The sequence below is a fragment of the Oncorhynchus mykiss genome, chromosome 4 (assembly GCF_057628025.1).
Source record: "Oncorhynchus mykiss isolate SJ-2025 chromosome 4, ASM5762802v1, whole genome shotgun sequence".
In the NCBI taxonomy this organism is placed as follows: Eukaryota; Metazoa; Chordata; class Actinopteri; order Salmoniformes; family Salmonidae; genus Oncorhynchus; species Oncorhynchus mykiss.
The window spans coordinates 69,745,917-69,764,291 of record NC_143025.1 but is presented as its reverse complement, the minus strand read 5'-3'; the positions used below and the strand labels follow the sequence as shown (position 1 = coordinate 69,764,291).

The window sequence follows — 18,375 nt, the reverse complement described above, 5'->3', positions numbered from 1 at the left end:
TGTGTGATTCTCCTGAGCCTATGTGATCAAACCCAGGGTGTCTGACCAATTAAACACCACTCGTTAGGAGTCATCACCTCTGAGGTACAACAGACAACGAGAGAGAGCAGCCCATGCCGAAGCATAATCTCTACAGGAAAACAAAACCTATGCATTGGGCTCCTAAATTTACCAGCAGTTAGGAAAATGATGGTAAATAAGGTCATGAGTGACTCCAGACTCATCAAAAAGGCTAGATACAGTCATTGGCAAACGCAAACAGGTTTAGGGCCTATTCAAATCAACCTACTCACTTGTAGTGAGGTTTTATATAATTACAGGTTGTACAGCTGCTGAAACAGCAGTGGTGTCTTATGGGGTTTCACTTGCCCTGTGCCAGCCGTGTAACAGAGAGACAGAAACACTGTGCCCACTGCTCATTGTCGCTACAGAGGGTTATTTTTAATGGCTCCTCAGTGAGAGACCATGCTGGTCTGGTCTCAGGCCATAAAGTCAGCCACAGCATGGGTCAGCATTGTGTGTGTGTCTCCAACAGGGTAGAAAAATAACTGCTGCAGAGCCAGAGGTATTTATAGAAACAGGGAAAGCTACTTAAAATGCCAGTCTTGATGCATGATCAGGGGCAATTGAAAAAGTGTTGCCAACAACTTGGTTGCCTTCTCCCAATATATGTAGGTCATTGAGGTTCATAAAGTAATCAGTGCTCCCAGCCATCCAGGACGTACATGCCAAGCGGTGTCTGAGAAAGGAATGAGAAATTGCCAAAGACTCCAGCCACCGAAGACATAGACTGTTCTCTAAGCTCCCATCCAGCACGCAGAACCGGTGCATCATGGCTCAGACAAGCAGACTCCAAAACCGCTTCTATCCCCTGGCCATAAGACTTAAATGGCCAACAACTACTGCTCTCCATCGCCCACAGACTATCCACCCTGATTATATACCCATCCACAGGTATCTACCCAGGTCTCTAAAATTAACATTGATTAGAAGCATTACTCCACTACGCTGCTGTTCATTGATTATTAGTATTGTTAGTATTTATCCTGCTACTGGTCACTATTACTCCCGTTCACATATACAGTGCCTTGCGAAAGTATTCGGCCCCCTTGAACTTTGCGACCTTTTGCCACATTTCAGGCTTCAAACATAAAGATATAAAACTGTATTTTTTTGTGAAGAATCAACAACAAGTGGGACACAATCATGAAGTGGAACGACATTTATTGGATATTTCAAAAAAATTTAACAAATCAAAAACTGAAAAATTGGGCGTGCAAAATTATTCAGCCCCTTAAGTTAATACTTTGTAGAGCCACCTTTTGCTGCGATTACAGCTGTAAGTCGTTTGGGGTATGTCTCTATCAGTTTTGCACATCGAGAGACTGACATTTTTTTCCCATTCCTCCTTGCAAAACAGCTCGAGCTCAGTGAGGTTGGATGGAGAGCATTTGTGAACAGCAGTTTTCAGTTCTTTCCACAGATTCTCGATTGGATTCAGGTCTGGACTTTGACTTGGCCATTCTAACACCTGGATATGTTTATTTTTGAACCATTCCATTGTAGATTTTGCTTTATGTTTTGGATCATTGTCTTGTTGGAAGACAAATCTCCGTCCCAGTCTCAGGTCTTTTGCAGACTCCGTCAGGTTTTCTTCCAGAATGGTCCTGTATTTGGCTCCATCCATCTTCACATCAATTTTAACCATCTTCCCTGTCCCTGCTGAAGAAAAGCAGGCCCAAACCATGATGCTGCCACCACCATGTTTGACAGTGGGGATGGTGTGTTCAGCTGTGTTGCTTTTACGCCAAACATAACGTTTTGCATTGTTGCCAAAAAGTTCAATTTTGGTTTCATCTGACCAGAGCACCTTCTTCCACATGTTTGGTGTGTCTCCCAGGTGGCTTGTGGCAAACTTTAAACGACAAGAAATGGCTTTCTTCTTGCCACTCTTCCATAAAGGCCAGATTTGTGCAATATACGACTGATTGTTGTCCTATGGACAGAGTCTCCCACCTCAGCTGTAGATCTCTGCAGTTCATCCAGAGTGATCATGGGCCTCTTGGCTGCATCTCTGATCAGTCTTCTCCTTGTATGAGCTGAAAGTTTAGAGGGACGGCCAGGTCTTGGTAGATTTGCAGTGGTCTGATACTCCTTCCATTTCAATATTATCGCTTGCACAGTGCTCCTTGGGATGTTTAAAGCTTGGGAAATCTTTTTGTATCCAAATCCGGCTTTAAACTTCTTCACAACAGTATCTCGGACCTGCCTGGTGTGTTCCTTGTTCTTCATGATGCTCTCTGCGCTTTTAACGGACCTCTGAGACTATCACAGTGCAGGTGCATTTATACGGAGACTTGATTACACACAGGTGGATTGTATTTATCATCATTAGTCATTTAGGTCAACATTGGATCATTCAGAGATCCTCACTGAACTTCTGGAGAGAGTTTGCTGCACTGAAAGTAAAGGGGCTGAATAATTTTGCACGCCCAATTTTTCAGTTTTTGATTTGTTAAAAAAGTTTGAAATATCCAATAAATGTCGTTCCACTTCATGATTGTGTCCCACTTGTTGTTGATTCTTCACAAAAAAATACAGTTTATATCTTTATGTTTGAAGCCTGAAATGTGGCAAAAGGTCGCAAAGTTCAAGGGGGCCGAATACTTTTGCAAGGCACTGTATATATATTACCATTAGTATATTACAATAAGTATTTATACACTGCTCAAAAAAATAAAGGGAACACTAAAATAACACATCCTAGATCTAGATTCTTATTAAATACTTTTTTCTTTACATAGTTGAATGTGCTGACAACAAAATCACACAAAAATGATCAATGGAAATCAAATTTATCAACCCATGGAGGTCTGGATTTGGAGTCACACTCAAAATTAAAGTGGAAAACCACACTACAGGCTGATCCAACTTTGATGTAATGTCCTTAAAACTAGTCAAAATGAGGCTCAGTAGTGTGTGTGGCCTCCACGTGCCTGTATGACCTCGCTACAACGCCTGGGCATGCTCCTGATGAGGTGGCGGATGGTCTCCTGAGGGATCTCCTCCCAGACCTGGACTAAAGCATCCGCCAACTCCTGGACAGTCTGTGGTGCAACGTGGCGTTGGTGGATGGAGCGAGACATGATGTCCCAGATGTGCTCAATTGGATTCAGGTCTGGGGAACGGGGGGGCCAGTCCATAGCATCAATGCCTTCCTCTTGCAGGAACTGCTGACACACTCCAGCCACATGAGGTCTAGCATTGTCTTGCATTAGGAGGAACCCATGGCCAACCGCACCAGCATATGGTCTCACAAGGGGTCTGAGAATCTCATCTCGGTACCTAATGGCAGTCAGGCTACCTCTGGCGAGCACATGGAGGGCTGTGCGGCTCCCCAAAGAAATGCCACCCCACACCATGACTGACCCACTGCCAAACCGGTCATGCTGGAGGATGTTGCAGGCAGCAGAACATTCTCCACGGCGTCTCCAGACTCTGTCACGTCTGTCACATGTGCTCAGTGTGAACCTGCTTTCATCTGTGAAGAGCACAGGGCACCAGTGGCGAATTTGCCAATCTTGGTGTTCTCTGGCAAATGCCAAACGTCCTGCACGGTGTTGGGCTGTAAAGCACAACCCCCACCTGTGGACGTTGGGCCCTCATACCACCCTCATGGAGTCTGTTTCTGACCGTTTGAGCAGACACATGCACATTTGTGGCCTGCTGGAGGTCATTTTGCAGGGCTCTGGCAGTGCTCCTCCTGCTCCTCCTTGCACAAAGGCGGAGGTAGAGGTCCTGCTGCTGGGTTGTTGCCCTCCTACGGCCTCCTCCACGTCTCCTGATGTACTGGCCTGTCTCCTGGTAGCGCCTCCATGCTCTGGACACTACGCTGACAGATACAGCAAACCTTCCTGCCACAGCTCGCATTGATGTGCCATCCTGGATGAGCTGCACAACCTGAGCCACTTGTGTGGGTTGTAGACTCCGTCTCATGCTACCACTAGAGTGAAAGCACCGCCAGCATTCAAAAGTGACCAAAACATCAGCCAGGAAGCATAGGAACTGAGAAGTGGTCTGTGGTCACCACCTGCAGAACCACTCCTTTATTGGGGGTGTCTTGCTAATTGCCTATAATTTCCACCTGTTGTCTATTCCATTTGCACAACAGCATGTGAAATGTATTGTCAAATGTCCACCTGTTGTCTATTCCATTTGCACAACAGCATGTAAAATGTATTGTCAATCAGTGTTGCTTCCTAAGTGGACGGTTTGATTTCACAGAAGTGTGATTGACTTGGAGTTACATTGTGTTGTTTAAGTGTTCCCTTTATTTTTTTGAGCAGTGTATATTTCTACTACCAGTCACTTTCAGCCCTGTTTACATGTACATCCTACTCCAGTCACTTTTTATGTATAAACCCACCTGCACATTGAATATAAAGTACTGGCACTGACCTGTATATACATCATTCTCGTGTTTATATAACTCATCATAGTTCTTGTGTTTTTTATTCGTCAGTCTATTATATTGTTATTATTTTAGACCCGTTCTATCCTGTGCACATGGCAAATACATTTTTAAATTTGAAACTATTCTTATTAGAGGTCGACCGATTAAATCGGAATGGCTGATTAATTAGGGCTGATTTCAAGTATTCATAACAATCGGTAATCAGTATTTTTGGACACCGATTTGCCAAATTATTATTTATTTTTTTACACCTTTATTTATCTAGGCAAGTCAGTTAAGAACACATTCTTATTTTCAATGACGGCCTAGGAACAGTGGGTTAACTGCCTTATTCAGGGGCAGAACGACATATTTTTACCTTGTCAGCTCGGGGATTCGTTTTTGCAACCTTCCGGTTACTATTCCAATGCTCTAACCACCTGCCTTACATTGCACTCCACGAGGAGACTAGTGATTATGTTAAGATTGACTGTTTTTATAAGATAAGTTGCTAGCTAGCATTAAACGTATCTTGACTCCTTGCTGCACTCGCGTAACATGTAGTCAGCCTGCCACGCAGTCTCCTCGTAGAGTGAAATGTAAATCGGCAATAATCTGCGCCCAAAAATTCTGATTACCGATTGTTATGAAAACTTGAAATCGGTCAACCTCTACTTGGCAAACCTGTATTTGGGGAGTTTCTCCCATTCTTCTCTGCAGATCCTCTCAAGTCTGGTTGGATGGGGAGTGTCACTGCACAGCTATTTTCAGGTGTCTCAAGAGATGTTTGATTAGGTTAAAGTCCGGGCTCTGGCTGGGCCACTCAAGGACATTCAGAGACTTGTCCCGAAGCCACTCCTGCGTTGTCTTGGCTGTGTGCTTAGGGTTGTTGTCCTGTTGGAAGGGGAACCTTTGCCCCAGTCTGAGGTCCTGAGCGCTCTGTTGCAGATTTTCATCAAGGATCTTTCAGTACTTTGCTTAGTTTGTCTTTCCCTCGATCCTGACTAGTCTCCCAGTCCCTGCCGCTGAATAACATCCTCCACAGCATGATGCTGCCACCATGCTTCACCATAGGCATGGTACCAGCTTTCCTCCAGACGTGACACTTGACATTAAGGACACAAAGTTCAATCTTGGTTTCATCAGACCAGAGAATCTTGAAAGCAGGCTGTCATGAAAGCAGGCTGTCATGTGCCTTTTACTGAGGATTGGCTTCCATCTGGCCACTCTACCGCCTGATTGGTGGAGTGCTACAGAGGTCATTGCCAACAAAGGGTATATAACAAAGTATTGAGATAAACTTTTGTTATTGACCAAATACTTATTTTCCACCATAATTTGCAAATAAATTTATTAAAAATCCTACAATGTGATTTTCTGGATATTTTCCCTCATTTTGTCTGTCATAGTTGAAGTGTACCTATGATGAAAATTACAGGCCTCTCTCATCTTTTTAAGTGGGATAACTTGCACAATTGGTGGCTGACTAAATACTTTTTTGCCCCACTGTATATATTTTTTTGCTGTGACCTACGGCTGACTATCAGGCAGTAGGCTTGTCACAATACCAACATTTTACAAACAATATGATACCAGGCCAAGTATCACGATACCACAGTGAAAAAAGAAAAGTAGCCTAGCACCCGGTTAGCCCCGTCCTCCGGATGCTTGTTCCTGTTTTATAAACATTCTCCAAAAACCTGTCACTGAAATTCACACTTCTACTCAATACAACACAACTGCACACTGTATAATAGAATGCTGCGTAGAAATGGCTGATTTACTCATATTTGCAAAGGCCTACCTGTGATTTGGCTGGAGGAACGGGAGGAAGGAATATACATCAGTGGAGGCTGCTGAAGAGAGACGGCTTATACTAATCAATCATCCTACCATCCTATCATCCTAATCATCCTACCAATCCTCGACTTTGGCGATGTCATTTACAAAATAGCCTCCAATACCCTACTCAACAAATTGGATGCAGTCTATCACAGTGCAATCCGTTTTGTCACCAAAGCCCCATATACTACCCACCATTGCGACCTGTACGCTCTCGTTGGCTGGCCCTCGCTTCATACTCGTCGCCAAACCCACTGGCTCCATGTCATCTACAAGACCCTGCTAGGTAAAGTCCCCCCTTATCTCAGCTCGCTGGTCACCATTGCATCTCCCACCTGTAGCACACGCTCCAGCAGGTATATCTCTCTAGTCACCCCCAAAACCAATTCTTTCTTTGGCCGCCTCTCCTTCCAGTTCTCTGCTGCCAATGACTGGAACGAACTACAAAAATCTCTGAAACTGGAAACACTTATCTCCCTCACTAGCTTTAAGCACCAACTGTCAGAGCAGCTCACAGATTACTGCACCTGTACATAGCCCACCTATAATTTAGCCCAAACAACTACCTCTTTCCCTACTGTATTTTATTTATTTATTTATTTATTTTGCTCCTTTGCACCCCCATTATTTTTATTTCTACTTTGCACATTCTCCCATTGCAAATCTACCATTCCAGTGTTTTACTTGCTATATTGTATCTACTTTGCTACCATGGCCTTTTTGCCTTTACCTCCCTTATCTCACCTCATTTGCTCACATCGTATATAGACTTGTTTATACTGTATTATTGACTGTATGTTTGTTTTACTCCATGTGTAACTCTGTGTCGTTGTATGTGTCGAACTGCTTTGCTTTATCTTGGCCAGGTCGCAATTGTAAATGAGAACTTGTTCTCAACTTGCCTACCTGGTTAAATAAAGGTGAAATAAAATAAAATAAATAAAAAATGGCTGGAACGGCACAAATGGAATGGCATCAAACACATAGAAACCATGTGTTTGATACCATTCCACTCATTCCGCACCGGCCATTAACAGAAGCCCGTCCTCCCCAATTCAGGTGCCACCAACCTCCTGTGACATACATGCATAATGATCTGCATGTTATTGTGTCAGTAAGGAGAAAACACTGCATGAAACCTTTACTCTTCAGTTAACACACACACTCTTCCTCACTCTCGTAAAACACACACACACCATCTCCCTCGTAAAACACACACACAGCTCCCAACTTTTAAAATGTTCGGCAACAAACAGAATTTAAGGAGCACCAGAATTGAATCGATTGTTGATATAGTTTAGGCTTACATTAGGCCTATAATCCTACCTTTTGAAGCACATCTCATGAGTAGCAAACCATTTTCCTTTCTTCCTGGGCCAAACAAATTTGCCTAAACCTAATGTCAAGTTAATAGGTTGTTAGTTAGTAACATGATTGAACAACGTTGTTTGTTATCAAACCAATAACTAGTGATCCAGGACTAGTTTAAAACGGCCCGCGACATGGTATGTGAAATCATATAAAATGCGCACGAATCCCGATAGAAAGAGAAAAGGTATATCTGGTAACGTGGGTCATATTGTTTTAACCGTTTAAGCTAGAGACAAGTCAATTTCTTTGCTGTAAAGCTGCATGCGTGTAGCCTCTGACACTCAGAGGCAGCATGACAGTGAACTTGCAAAGTCTACTCTGACTGATCTGTGCTCTTGGTTATAACAGGTGATGAAACGATACGACGTGTCAACATTGCTCGCTTTGCACTCCGCTCCAATGTAACAAAACATACAAATCTAACAGAAGACTCATCAGGGTCTGGGTGTGCATCCCTGCTAGCCATCACGGCTAAATGATATATTGTTTTAGAATTGAAGGTGGAATAGACAGGTGAAGAGTGGACAGAGAGTAGCAGTAGGGCTGGTTGGGGATGAGGCTGACTGATTACAGCTGTGCAATGCGCATGAAAGTGAACTGGATATTATTGAGACTATAGTGGCTGTTGGTTAAATTCAACTGAATTTATAAACATTTTGTAGCAGGTTCTTTGGATCAGTAGGGCTGAAAAAGTATTCTAAAATGTTGGTATAAGTATCATGACATTTTGGTGCCGTGATATTGGTAAAAGTCAAAAGAAACTGACATCAAAAGTGGAGAATGGTAGCCTCCATTTGCATCAAGTAGCCTACCATTTGATTCAATAAATATGTTGAAATTATGATATCACTGGAGTCATTGCAAATGCCTGGAGTTGGCAAACATATTTAATACATGCCTGTTCTGGGGCAGAACGACAGAACTTGCAACCTTCCGGTTACTTGCAACCACTAGGCTACCCTGCCGCCGTGTAATGAGCATGCTACTTAATCATCTTCTTGATATGCCACACCCGTCAGGTGGATGGATTATGCTCACTAACAGGGATGTAAACAAATTTGTGCACAACATTTGAGAAGTAAGCTTTTTGTGAGTGGAACATTTCTGGGATATTTTTATTTCAGCTAATGAAACATGGGGCCTACACTCTACATGTTGCATTTATGCTCTTGTTAGTTTATAATTTCTTATGGCATTTTAATTATTTTATTAGGTTAGTCACTAACTAGCAATAATTGTTCTGATGGAAAACCGAATTTTGCTCTTCACATTACAAGTTAAATTGATATTCCTTCATTTGATTTAGCGTTATGGGGTTAAAAGTGGTTTGGCTAAGTGTGGCAACAACTTTGTTGCTGCGAAACAAAACAATTGGGCTAGTTTTCTGGGCTTGTGGTAGGGTTCTGAGTGGTAACTAACTACCTGACAACCCTACTCTGCAGAATGGAATTGGGTTGATACCACGATGTTTGACAGGTCAATCGCGAAACATGGAACTTTGTCTTGAAATATGTTACAACCTGGCCACAAGAGCTTGACACAACAGCAACAGTTGAAAATAACAAATCAAAATACTTTTTTTTTCAAGTTAAACGCTAGCAACCGACACGCTGGGTTTAACAATGTTTAGATAAATTATAACGTTACACGGTCATCAGCGATTGCTACATAGCACGTGTAACATTAGCTTGCTACAGTAACAAGCTAGCTCTATTTCAAACAAGAAACTAACTGCCATGGACATCAACATAACGTATTTCCCAAGCCAAGTCCCCAGTTGACTATATAACTCAAATGTTAAACTATAAATAAATGAGTTTACGTCCGCGTGGACCTCCTTCCACCGAAGTGAACTTTCAACTCGTGCTTCGGTTTACCGGTATCGCTACCGGCATGAGGTTTGAACCAATGTGCTGATGTAAGCGTTCAAGACTGTCATCACGATGGCTTGTTTAAATGTCAAGTACACATCGGGCGACTTTGTTGATTTAGTTGTAAGTATTACATGCACATCTCACCGTGATCAGATGCGTGAGTCGCCATTCATTCGGTTCGTTATGGAGGAGGAACAAGCGATACGAACCGCCCATTCTCCTTGATAGCTTCGACACTGCTGCCTTGCTTCACACATGACTAACATATGCTACTAAATTGCTTCTAATAGTGTTCCGTGCAAATAATGTCCATCATCTCGAGTAATAGCAGAAAACCCTTACTTGGGGTCCTCATGTTTATCACGATCAGAATGTTTACCACCAATTTAATCGTGACCTTAAAATGCATGGATCATACAGGACATGTGTATGTATATACAGTGCTTAATTTGTAAATCAGGAGGTGCCGGTGTTGTGCCGAAAAGCTCCCCCTTCCAGAATCCCCCCCACGCACTCTATTTTTCGTTGCTGCGACTTGTTGCTAGTTGAGATTTCTGTTCACGTTGGGCTGCATTTCATTATATTTTTAATGTCGGTTTGATTGCGGGGAGGCACTAGTAATGTCTGCAGTTTTCGGTTTGGCTATTTGTTTAAAGTGTATTAGTCTATAAATAAATATTTTTGCCAAAATTCGTCATCTCTCCCATGTCTTATTCGACTAGTTGTTCTGAAATGTTTATTGCTTGCCTACATTTTACTCCCTCCTCTGTTTTAATATAACACATATACATTAAAAAATAATTTCGGTTGTTCTATAGAAAGTATTTGACCTATGCCACAAAATTAAGGAAATTAGATGGGGGGGGGGGGGGGGGGGGGGAATTCTGGCAGGTAACATTGACAATGGAGAAAATGTTAAGTTAATTTCCTACAATTCTACACATTTTTCCGTAGGGTGGAGATAAATGCAAAATGAGTATAATTGCATGACATTTGTTATAAAAGGGGCAGATATACACTTTTGAAGTTTTAAAGCTAATTTCCTGCAATTATACCAATTTTGCCATGGGGTGGAGATGTTGGTAGTTTTAAAGTTATTTTCCTGCAAATGTACACATTTTGCCATGACTTATGTCATGTTAATGATAACTGAGTAAAAGTGACTAACAAAATCAATGGGGGCCCCCTGGAGGTCAGGACATGGCCAGTTGGTATACAGCCATGATTACTATAAGTTTAAGTAATTGCTAAGACTAACTTATCAATCTAAATAGTTAGCTGATCAACTAATTGAGTGACTGACAAAACAAGAGAGACACTGCTGATGCACAACCAAATTTCAAAATGTTACTTAGTGTACTCCACTAGCGGCCGGGGGCCCTAAGCAACTGCTTATGCGTGTAGCTGGTCATGAAGAGGCGATGTGACTCCTTACTCTACACTGAAAAAAAAATATGACCGCAACATGTAAAGTGTTGGTCCCATGTTTTGTAAGCTGAAATAAAAGATCCCAGAAATGTAACAAATGCACAATAAGCTTATTTCTCTAAAATGTTGTGCACAAATGTGTTCACATCCCTATTTGTGAGCATTTCTCCTTTACCAAAATAATCCATCCACCTGGCAGGTGTTGTTTAATCCACTTCTGGATTAAACAACATGATCATTACACAGGCACCCCTTGTGCTGGGGACAGTGAAAGGCCACTCTAAAATGGGCAGTTTTTTCACACAACACAATGCCACAGATGTCTGAAGTTTTGAGGGAATGTGCAATTGGCATGCTGACTACAGAAATGTCCACCAGAAATGTTGCCAGAGAATTTAATGTTAATTTCTCAACCATATGTCACCTCCAACGTTGTTTTAGAGAATTTCGTGGTACATCGAACCGGCCTCACCAGCAGACCACATATGGCATCGTGTGGGCGGGCGGTTTGCTCATTTGGTGGTGGGGTTACGGAAACCCAACACAATTGCATTTTATCGAGGGCAATTTGAACGCACAGAGATACCGTGACGAGATCCTGAGGTTCATTGTCGTGCCATTCATCCACCACCATCCTTGTTTCAGCATGACACAATTCCTGGAAGCTGAAAATGTTCAATGGCCATGGCCACCAGATGTCACCTATTGAACATGTTTAGGATGCTCTGGATCAACGTACGACAGCGTGTTCCAGTTCCCGCCAATATCCAGCTACTTCGCATAGCCATTGACGAGGATTGAGAACATTCTACAGTCCACAATCAACAACCTGATCAACCCCATGCGAAGCAGATGCCTAATTTAGTTCTAATGACTTATTTTCTTATTTGAACTAACTCTTTGAAATTGTTGCATGCTGCATTTATATGTTTAAGTATACATGTCAGAAAGGCATGTTTGATCTACATAGCCTATTTATCTTAACATTTCAAAACATCCAATACTTCCGAATCCAGGTATATTTTTTTTCTTCTTACTCCAGCATCAAGACCGTACATCAATACAGACACATTGTGGTTGGTTAGGGCTTTATCATCTACATCTTCAGTGTGGTGTCATTAAAATCGTCATTTCTCAAAAGGCAAGGCAATGTGATTTTTTTTTTCATTAAAATGTTGGACCAGACCACCCTGATATGACGCAGAGCAGCGAGACAGATTTGTACCCCCTTAAGTCCCTCAATATATACTTACTGTCATGCTCTACTGTAGATTTTAACATGCATAACATGTCATTCTCTTACATTTCCAACCATTCATGTACCAAAATTAAAAAATGCATACATAGACAAATCAAATGTTGCTGGCACAAGTAGCATGTGTCCCTGCATTGCAGCACCCTGGGATGCAGTTTCCCCAGACCCCCTCCTCCACTGGGCTGGACGAGTCACATCTCCCTAAATTGATTGACACACTGAGCAGCCAGTGGCAGGTGAACCTTTTGAGGAAGAAATTGCAGGAATTGAGTCATTAAAAAAAGGCAACATTGTCTGCACCCAAGTACAAAATCGTTTCAGTTTATTGAAAAACATTCATCTCACATACATAGTAAGCATAATTACATCCCCTCAACAACCTGAAGGGTAAAAGCGAGTAGTGATAAAGCTATTAGAATCTCCTTCATACGGAGCCTCTGCAGAGGTGGTAACATGAGATTATAGACTGACTGTTCAACAAAACGGAGAGACAATCTGCTGTCTAATCACAACATAGTCCAGAGAGGGGCAGTCTTTCCATGTGTAAAATTCTGATCAGGTCCAGTATAAACTCTGCCAGCTGGGTCCCAGTGGTGGTAAGACAAAGATGAATTGAATCCTTATGAATCTGGAAGGGGTCCAAAAAAAAAATATACATTCTCATGCCACACTGGGCAATTCATAATCTTGCAGACATGAAGGAAATTACTTACAGAACCACCAATGAGTAGGCTATGAAAAAAAAAAAGTTAATCACTGGCTCTAGGAAAAAGTATGACGTGAAAGTGTCTGTCGTGCAGCCTCAGTTTAGCTGCCTGATGATTGAGTTAACGTCCATCCCACTGGGCCCTGGGTTGCCAATGTTCTTCAAAAGACCTGCCTTGTCCCTGGCAGCGTGGCGAGCCACAGACAGCTTGAACGGGGGCGTATGCCTTATGGCTAACGTGACATGGTGTGATGAAAGAAACATACAGGAACTCAAATCATTCTGTTCACCTGATTTAGAATTCCTCACAATCAAATGTAGACCGCATTATCTACCAAGAGAATTCTCTTCGATTATAATCACAGCCGTATATATCCCCCCCCCAAGCAGACACATCGATGGCTCTGAATGAACTTTATTTGACTCTTTGCAAACTGGAAACCATTTATCCGGAGGCTGCATTCATTGTAGCTGGGGATTTTAACAAGGCTAACCTGAAAACAAGACTCCCTAAATTTTATCAGCATATCGATTGCGCAACCAGGGGTGGAAAGACCTTGGATCATTGTTACTCTAACTTCCGCGACCTCAGGAGGCTGAAGAAATTCGGCTTGTCACCAAAAGCACTCACAAACTTCTACAGATGCATAATCGAGAGCATCCTGGCGGGCTGTATCACCGCCTGGTACGGCAACTGCTTCGCCCTCAACCGTAAGACTCTCCAGATGGTAGTGAGGTCTGCACAACGCATCACCGGGGGCAAACTACCTGCCCTCCAGGACACCTACACCACCCGATGTCACAGGAAGGCCATAAAGATCATCAAGGACATCAACCACCCGAGCCACTGCCTGTTCACCCCGCTATCCTCCAGAAGGCGAGGTCAGTACAGGTGCATCAAAGCTGGGACCGAGAGACTGAAAAACAGATTCTATCTCAAGGCCATCAGACTGTTAAACAGCCACCACTAACATTGAGTGGCTGCTGCCAACACACTGACACTGACTCAACTCCAGCCACTTTAATAATGGGAATTGATGGGAAATGATGTAAATATATCACTAGCCACTTTAAACAATGCTACCTTATATAATGTTACTTACCCTACATTATTCATCTCATATGCATACGTATATACTGTACTCTATATCATCGACTGTATCCTTATGTAATACATGTATCACTAGCCACTTTAACTATGCCACTTTGTTTACATACTCATCTCATATGTATATACTGTACTCGATACCATCTACTGTATCTTGCCTATGCTGCTCTGTACCATCACTCATTCATATATCCTTATGTACATATTCTTTATCCCCTTACACTGTGTACAAGACAGTAGTTTTGGAATTGTTAGTTAGATTACTTGTTGGTTATTACTGCATTGTCGGAACTAGAAGCACAAGCATTAACATCTGCTAACCATGTGTATGTGACAAATAAAATTTGATTTGATTTATGAAGTTGCTGACCACACGGAAGTTCATCCCCACAGAGTAGATCTCATGGATCAGGTCCTCTAGACAGATTATGCCGTATTTGCCTGAGAGGAGATGGAAACATTGTACATGTATCTCAATGAAAATCCCTGTCGGAAAACCACCATTTCATATTTTCTGATGCAACATTTTGATTGCTAAATTTGACATGTACATACAAAATGTATCAAGACTTGTTACATCATACTGATGAAAAATACATACTATAAATGGATCCTTACCCATATGCTGCTCAATGAGTGTGTTGTCTGTGAGAGCGACCTTTCACTTGCCTGTCCTCTTTTCAAGATCCGCTCACAAACAGACTTCAAGTTGGGAAACCGGTTTAGTGTGAATAATTCACCATCGTTAGTACAATACATTGTCAAACAAGCTGGTTCTACAAGTTAAGTGAAATGTCTTCATTGCAAGCTCTAAACCCAACAATGCAGTATTACTGAACAAAAATATGACATGCAACATTTTAAAAGATTTGACTGAGTTACAGTTCATACGGAAATCAGTCAATTAGGTCCCCAATCTATGGATGTCATATTACTGGGATTAGATAGTTAGTCACAGCGTGGTGTGACCATTTTCTTTATGCAGAGAGACACCTTCTCAGAGTTGATCAGACTTGATTGTGGCCTGTGGAATGTTGACCCACTTCTCTTTGATGGCTGTGCGAAGTCTCTGAATATTGCCGGGAACTGGAACACGCTTTTGTACACGTTGATCCAGAGCATCTCGGACATGCTCAATGGGTGACATGTCTGGTGAGTATGCAGGTCATGGAAGAATTGGGGACATTCAGCTTCCAGGAATTGTGTAAAGATCCTTGCGAAATGGGGCCGTGCATTATGCTGAAACATGAGGTGATGGCGGTGGATGAACTGCAGGACAAAGGGCCACTGGATTTTGTCACGGTATCGCTGTGCATTCAAATTGCCATTGATAAAATGCAATTTTGTTAGTTCTCCATAGCTTATGCCATAACCACATTATGGGGCACTCTGTTCAATACATTGACATCAGCAAACTGCTTGCCCACAATGCCGTACACGTTATCTGCCATGTGCCCAGTACAGTTGAAACCGGGATTCATCCACGAAGAGCACATTTCTTCAGTCTGCCAGTGGCCATCGAAGGTGAGCATTTGCCCACTGAACTCGGTTACGAGGCCAAACTGCAGCCAGGTCAAAACCCCGATGAGGACGACGAGCACGCAGATCAACTTCCCTGAGACAATTTCTGCAGAAATTCTTCACTCGTGCAAAGCCACAGTTTCATCAGCTGTCCAGGTGGCTGGTCTCAGACAATCCTGCAGGTTATGAATCCAGATATAGAGATCCTGGGCTGGCGTGGTTACACGTGGTCTGCAGTTGTGATGACGGTTGGACGCGCTGCCAAATTCTCTAAAATGACGTAGGCAGCTTATGGTAGAGAAGGGAACATTACATTTTGGCAACAGCTCTGGTGGAGATTCCTGCAGTGAGTATGCCAATTGCACGCTCCCTCATAACTTGAGACATCTGTGGCATTTTGTTGTGCAACAAAACTGCACATTTTACAGTGGCCTTTTGTCCCCAGCACAAGGTGCACCTGTGTAATGATCATGCCGTTTAAATCAGCTTCTTGATATGCCACACCTGTGGTCAGGTAAAATGCTCCTTAACAGGTATGAGAACAAATGTGCACATTTGAGGGAAATAAGCTTTTTTCGCAAATGGAACATTTCTGGGATGTTTTATTTCAGATAATGAAACATGGGACCAATACTTTACATGGTTTATATTTTTGTTCTATATGTGAAAATAAGGTAGAACAAAACACAAGAAATACAAACAGGACATGAGAAAGTAAGCCATATACAGGGTCAGTTCTAATATCATATTTATCATGTGCAGGGATATTGGAGTGATAGGGGTAGATAGGTATAGGGGTAAGGTGACTAGGCCTCTGGATATATGATAGAGTAGCAACAGTGTACATATTTGTTTGTGAATGTGTGCGCACGAGTATAGGGTCAGTATCAATGTGTATGCATGTTATGTGTGTCAGTAAATGACTGTGCATGAGTGTGCAGAGACAGTGCAAAAATTAAATGCACTATATACAAAAGTATGTGGAAACGCCTTCAAATTAGTGGATTCTGCTATTTCAGCCACACACATTGCCAACAGGTGCGTAAAATCAAGCATACAGCCATGCAATCTCCATAGACAAACACTGGCAGACTTTCAACGTGGCAACGTCATAGAGTGCCACCTTTCCAACAAGTCTGTCCTGGTTCAAATGTAATCAGTGTTATTGTGAAGTGGAAACGTCTAGGAGCAACAACAGCTCAGCTGCAAAGTGGTAGGAAACAAGCTCACAGAAAGGGACCGCCGAGTGCTGAAGCTCGTAGCGCGTCAAAAATGGTCGGTCCTTGGTTGCAACACTCACTACCAAGTTCCAAACAGCCCCTGGAAGTAACGTCAGCACAATAACTGTTCGTTGGGAGCTTCATGAAATGGGTTTCCATGGCCGAGCAGCCGCACACAAGCCTAAGTTCACCATGCACAATGCCAAGCTTCGGCTGGAGTGGTGTAAAGCTTGCCGCCACTGGACCCTGGAGCAGTGGAAATGCGTTATCTGGAGTGATGAATCACGCTCCAACATCTGGCAGTCCGATAGATGAATCTGGGTTTGATGGATGCCATGCAAACGCAACCTGCCCGAATGCATAGTGCCAACTGTAAAGCTTTGGTGAAGGAAGAATAATGGTCTGGGGCTGTTTTTCATGGTCGGGCTAGGCCCTTAGTTCCAGTGAAGGGAAATCTTAACACTACAGCATACAATGACATTCTTGACAAATCTGTACTTCCAACTTTGTGGCAACAGTTTGGGGAAGGCTCTTTCTTGTTTCAGCATGACAATGCCCAAGTACAAAGTGAAGTCCACACCGAAATTATTTCTAGAGATTGGTGTGGAAGAACTTGACTGGCCTGCACAGAGCCCTGACCTCAACCCCATAGAACACCTTTGGGATGAATTGGAACACAGACTGCGAGCCAGGCCTAGTCGCCCAACATCAGTGCACGACCTCACTAATGCTCGTGGCTGAATGGAGGCAAGTCCCCGCAGCAATGTTCCAACATCTAGTGGAAAGCATTTCCAGAAGAGTGGAGGCTGTTATAGCAACAAAGCAACATATTAATGCCCATGATTTTGGAATGAGATGTTAGAGCAGGTGTCCACATACTTTTGGTCACATAGTGTACAAGGGTCAACTCAGTCCGTGTAGCCATTTTGTTTAATATTTAGCAGTCTTATGGCCTTGGGATAGAAGCTGTTCAGGAGCCGGTTGGCATCAGACTTAATGCACTGGTACCGCGTGGAAGCAGAGAGAACATTCTATGGCTTTGGTGACTGGAGTCTAACGATTGTCCTTTCACACCGCTGTTGCGCCTTCGACTGTGCGTGGACCATTTTAAGACCTTAGTGATTTGGACACAGAGAAACTTGAAGCTATTGACCCGCTCCACTGCAGTCCACGATCTGCACCTTGGTCTTACTGACGTTGAGGGAGAGGTTGTTGTCCAGGCACCACACTGCCAGGTCACTGACCTCTTCCCTGTAGGATATATCATTGTCGCAGTGATCAAGCCTACCAGCGTCGTGTCGTCAGCAAACTTGGTGTTGTGGGTGTGCCATAACCAGCCTTTCAAAGCACTTCATGATTGCAGATGTGAGTGCTACAGGGTGGTAGTCATTGTAGCAAGACGCCTTAGAGTTAATAGGAACAGGAATGATGGATGGTGGTCAATTTAAGACATGGGGATTACAGACTGGGACAAGGATGTCGAAAATGTTAAGATGCCGTCAGCTGTTCTGCGCATGCTCTGAGAACGCATCTTGGAATGATGTCCAGCCCCGCGAGTGTTGACCTGATTAAGACCTTACTCACTTCAGCCTAGGAG

General features: G+C 43.0%; 1 protein-coding gene and 1 long non-coding RNA gene across 2 annotated transcripts in view; both read right to left on the bottom strand.

Moving 5' to 3' along the window:
• LOC110522277 (sodium-dependent multivitamin transporter) overlaps nucleotides 1-10,096 on the bottom strand; it is a 38,632-nt gene extending 28,536 nt beyond the window's left edge. The window contains exon 1 of the mRNA XM_021600539.3: nucleotides 9,685-10,096. The gene's annotated coding sequence lies outside the window, so the exon portion shown is untranslated. The remainder of the gene's footprint in view (nucleotides 1-9,684) is intronic.
• Nucleotides 10,097-12,528: 2,432 nt separating this feature from the next.
• On the bottom strand, nucleotides 12,529-14,759 carry LOC149984120 (uncharacterized). The gene is made up of 2 exons (XR_016495399.1): nucleotides 14,656-14,759; nucleotides 12,529-14,478 (listed from the first exon to the last, which is right to left on the bottom strand). It is a non-coding gene; the product is annotated as an uncharacterized LOC149984120 (long non-coding RNA).
• Nucleotides 14,760-18,375: the final 3,616 nt, after the last annotated feature.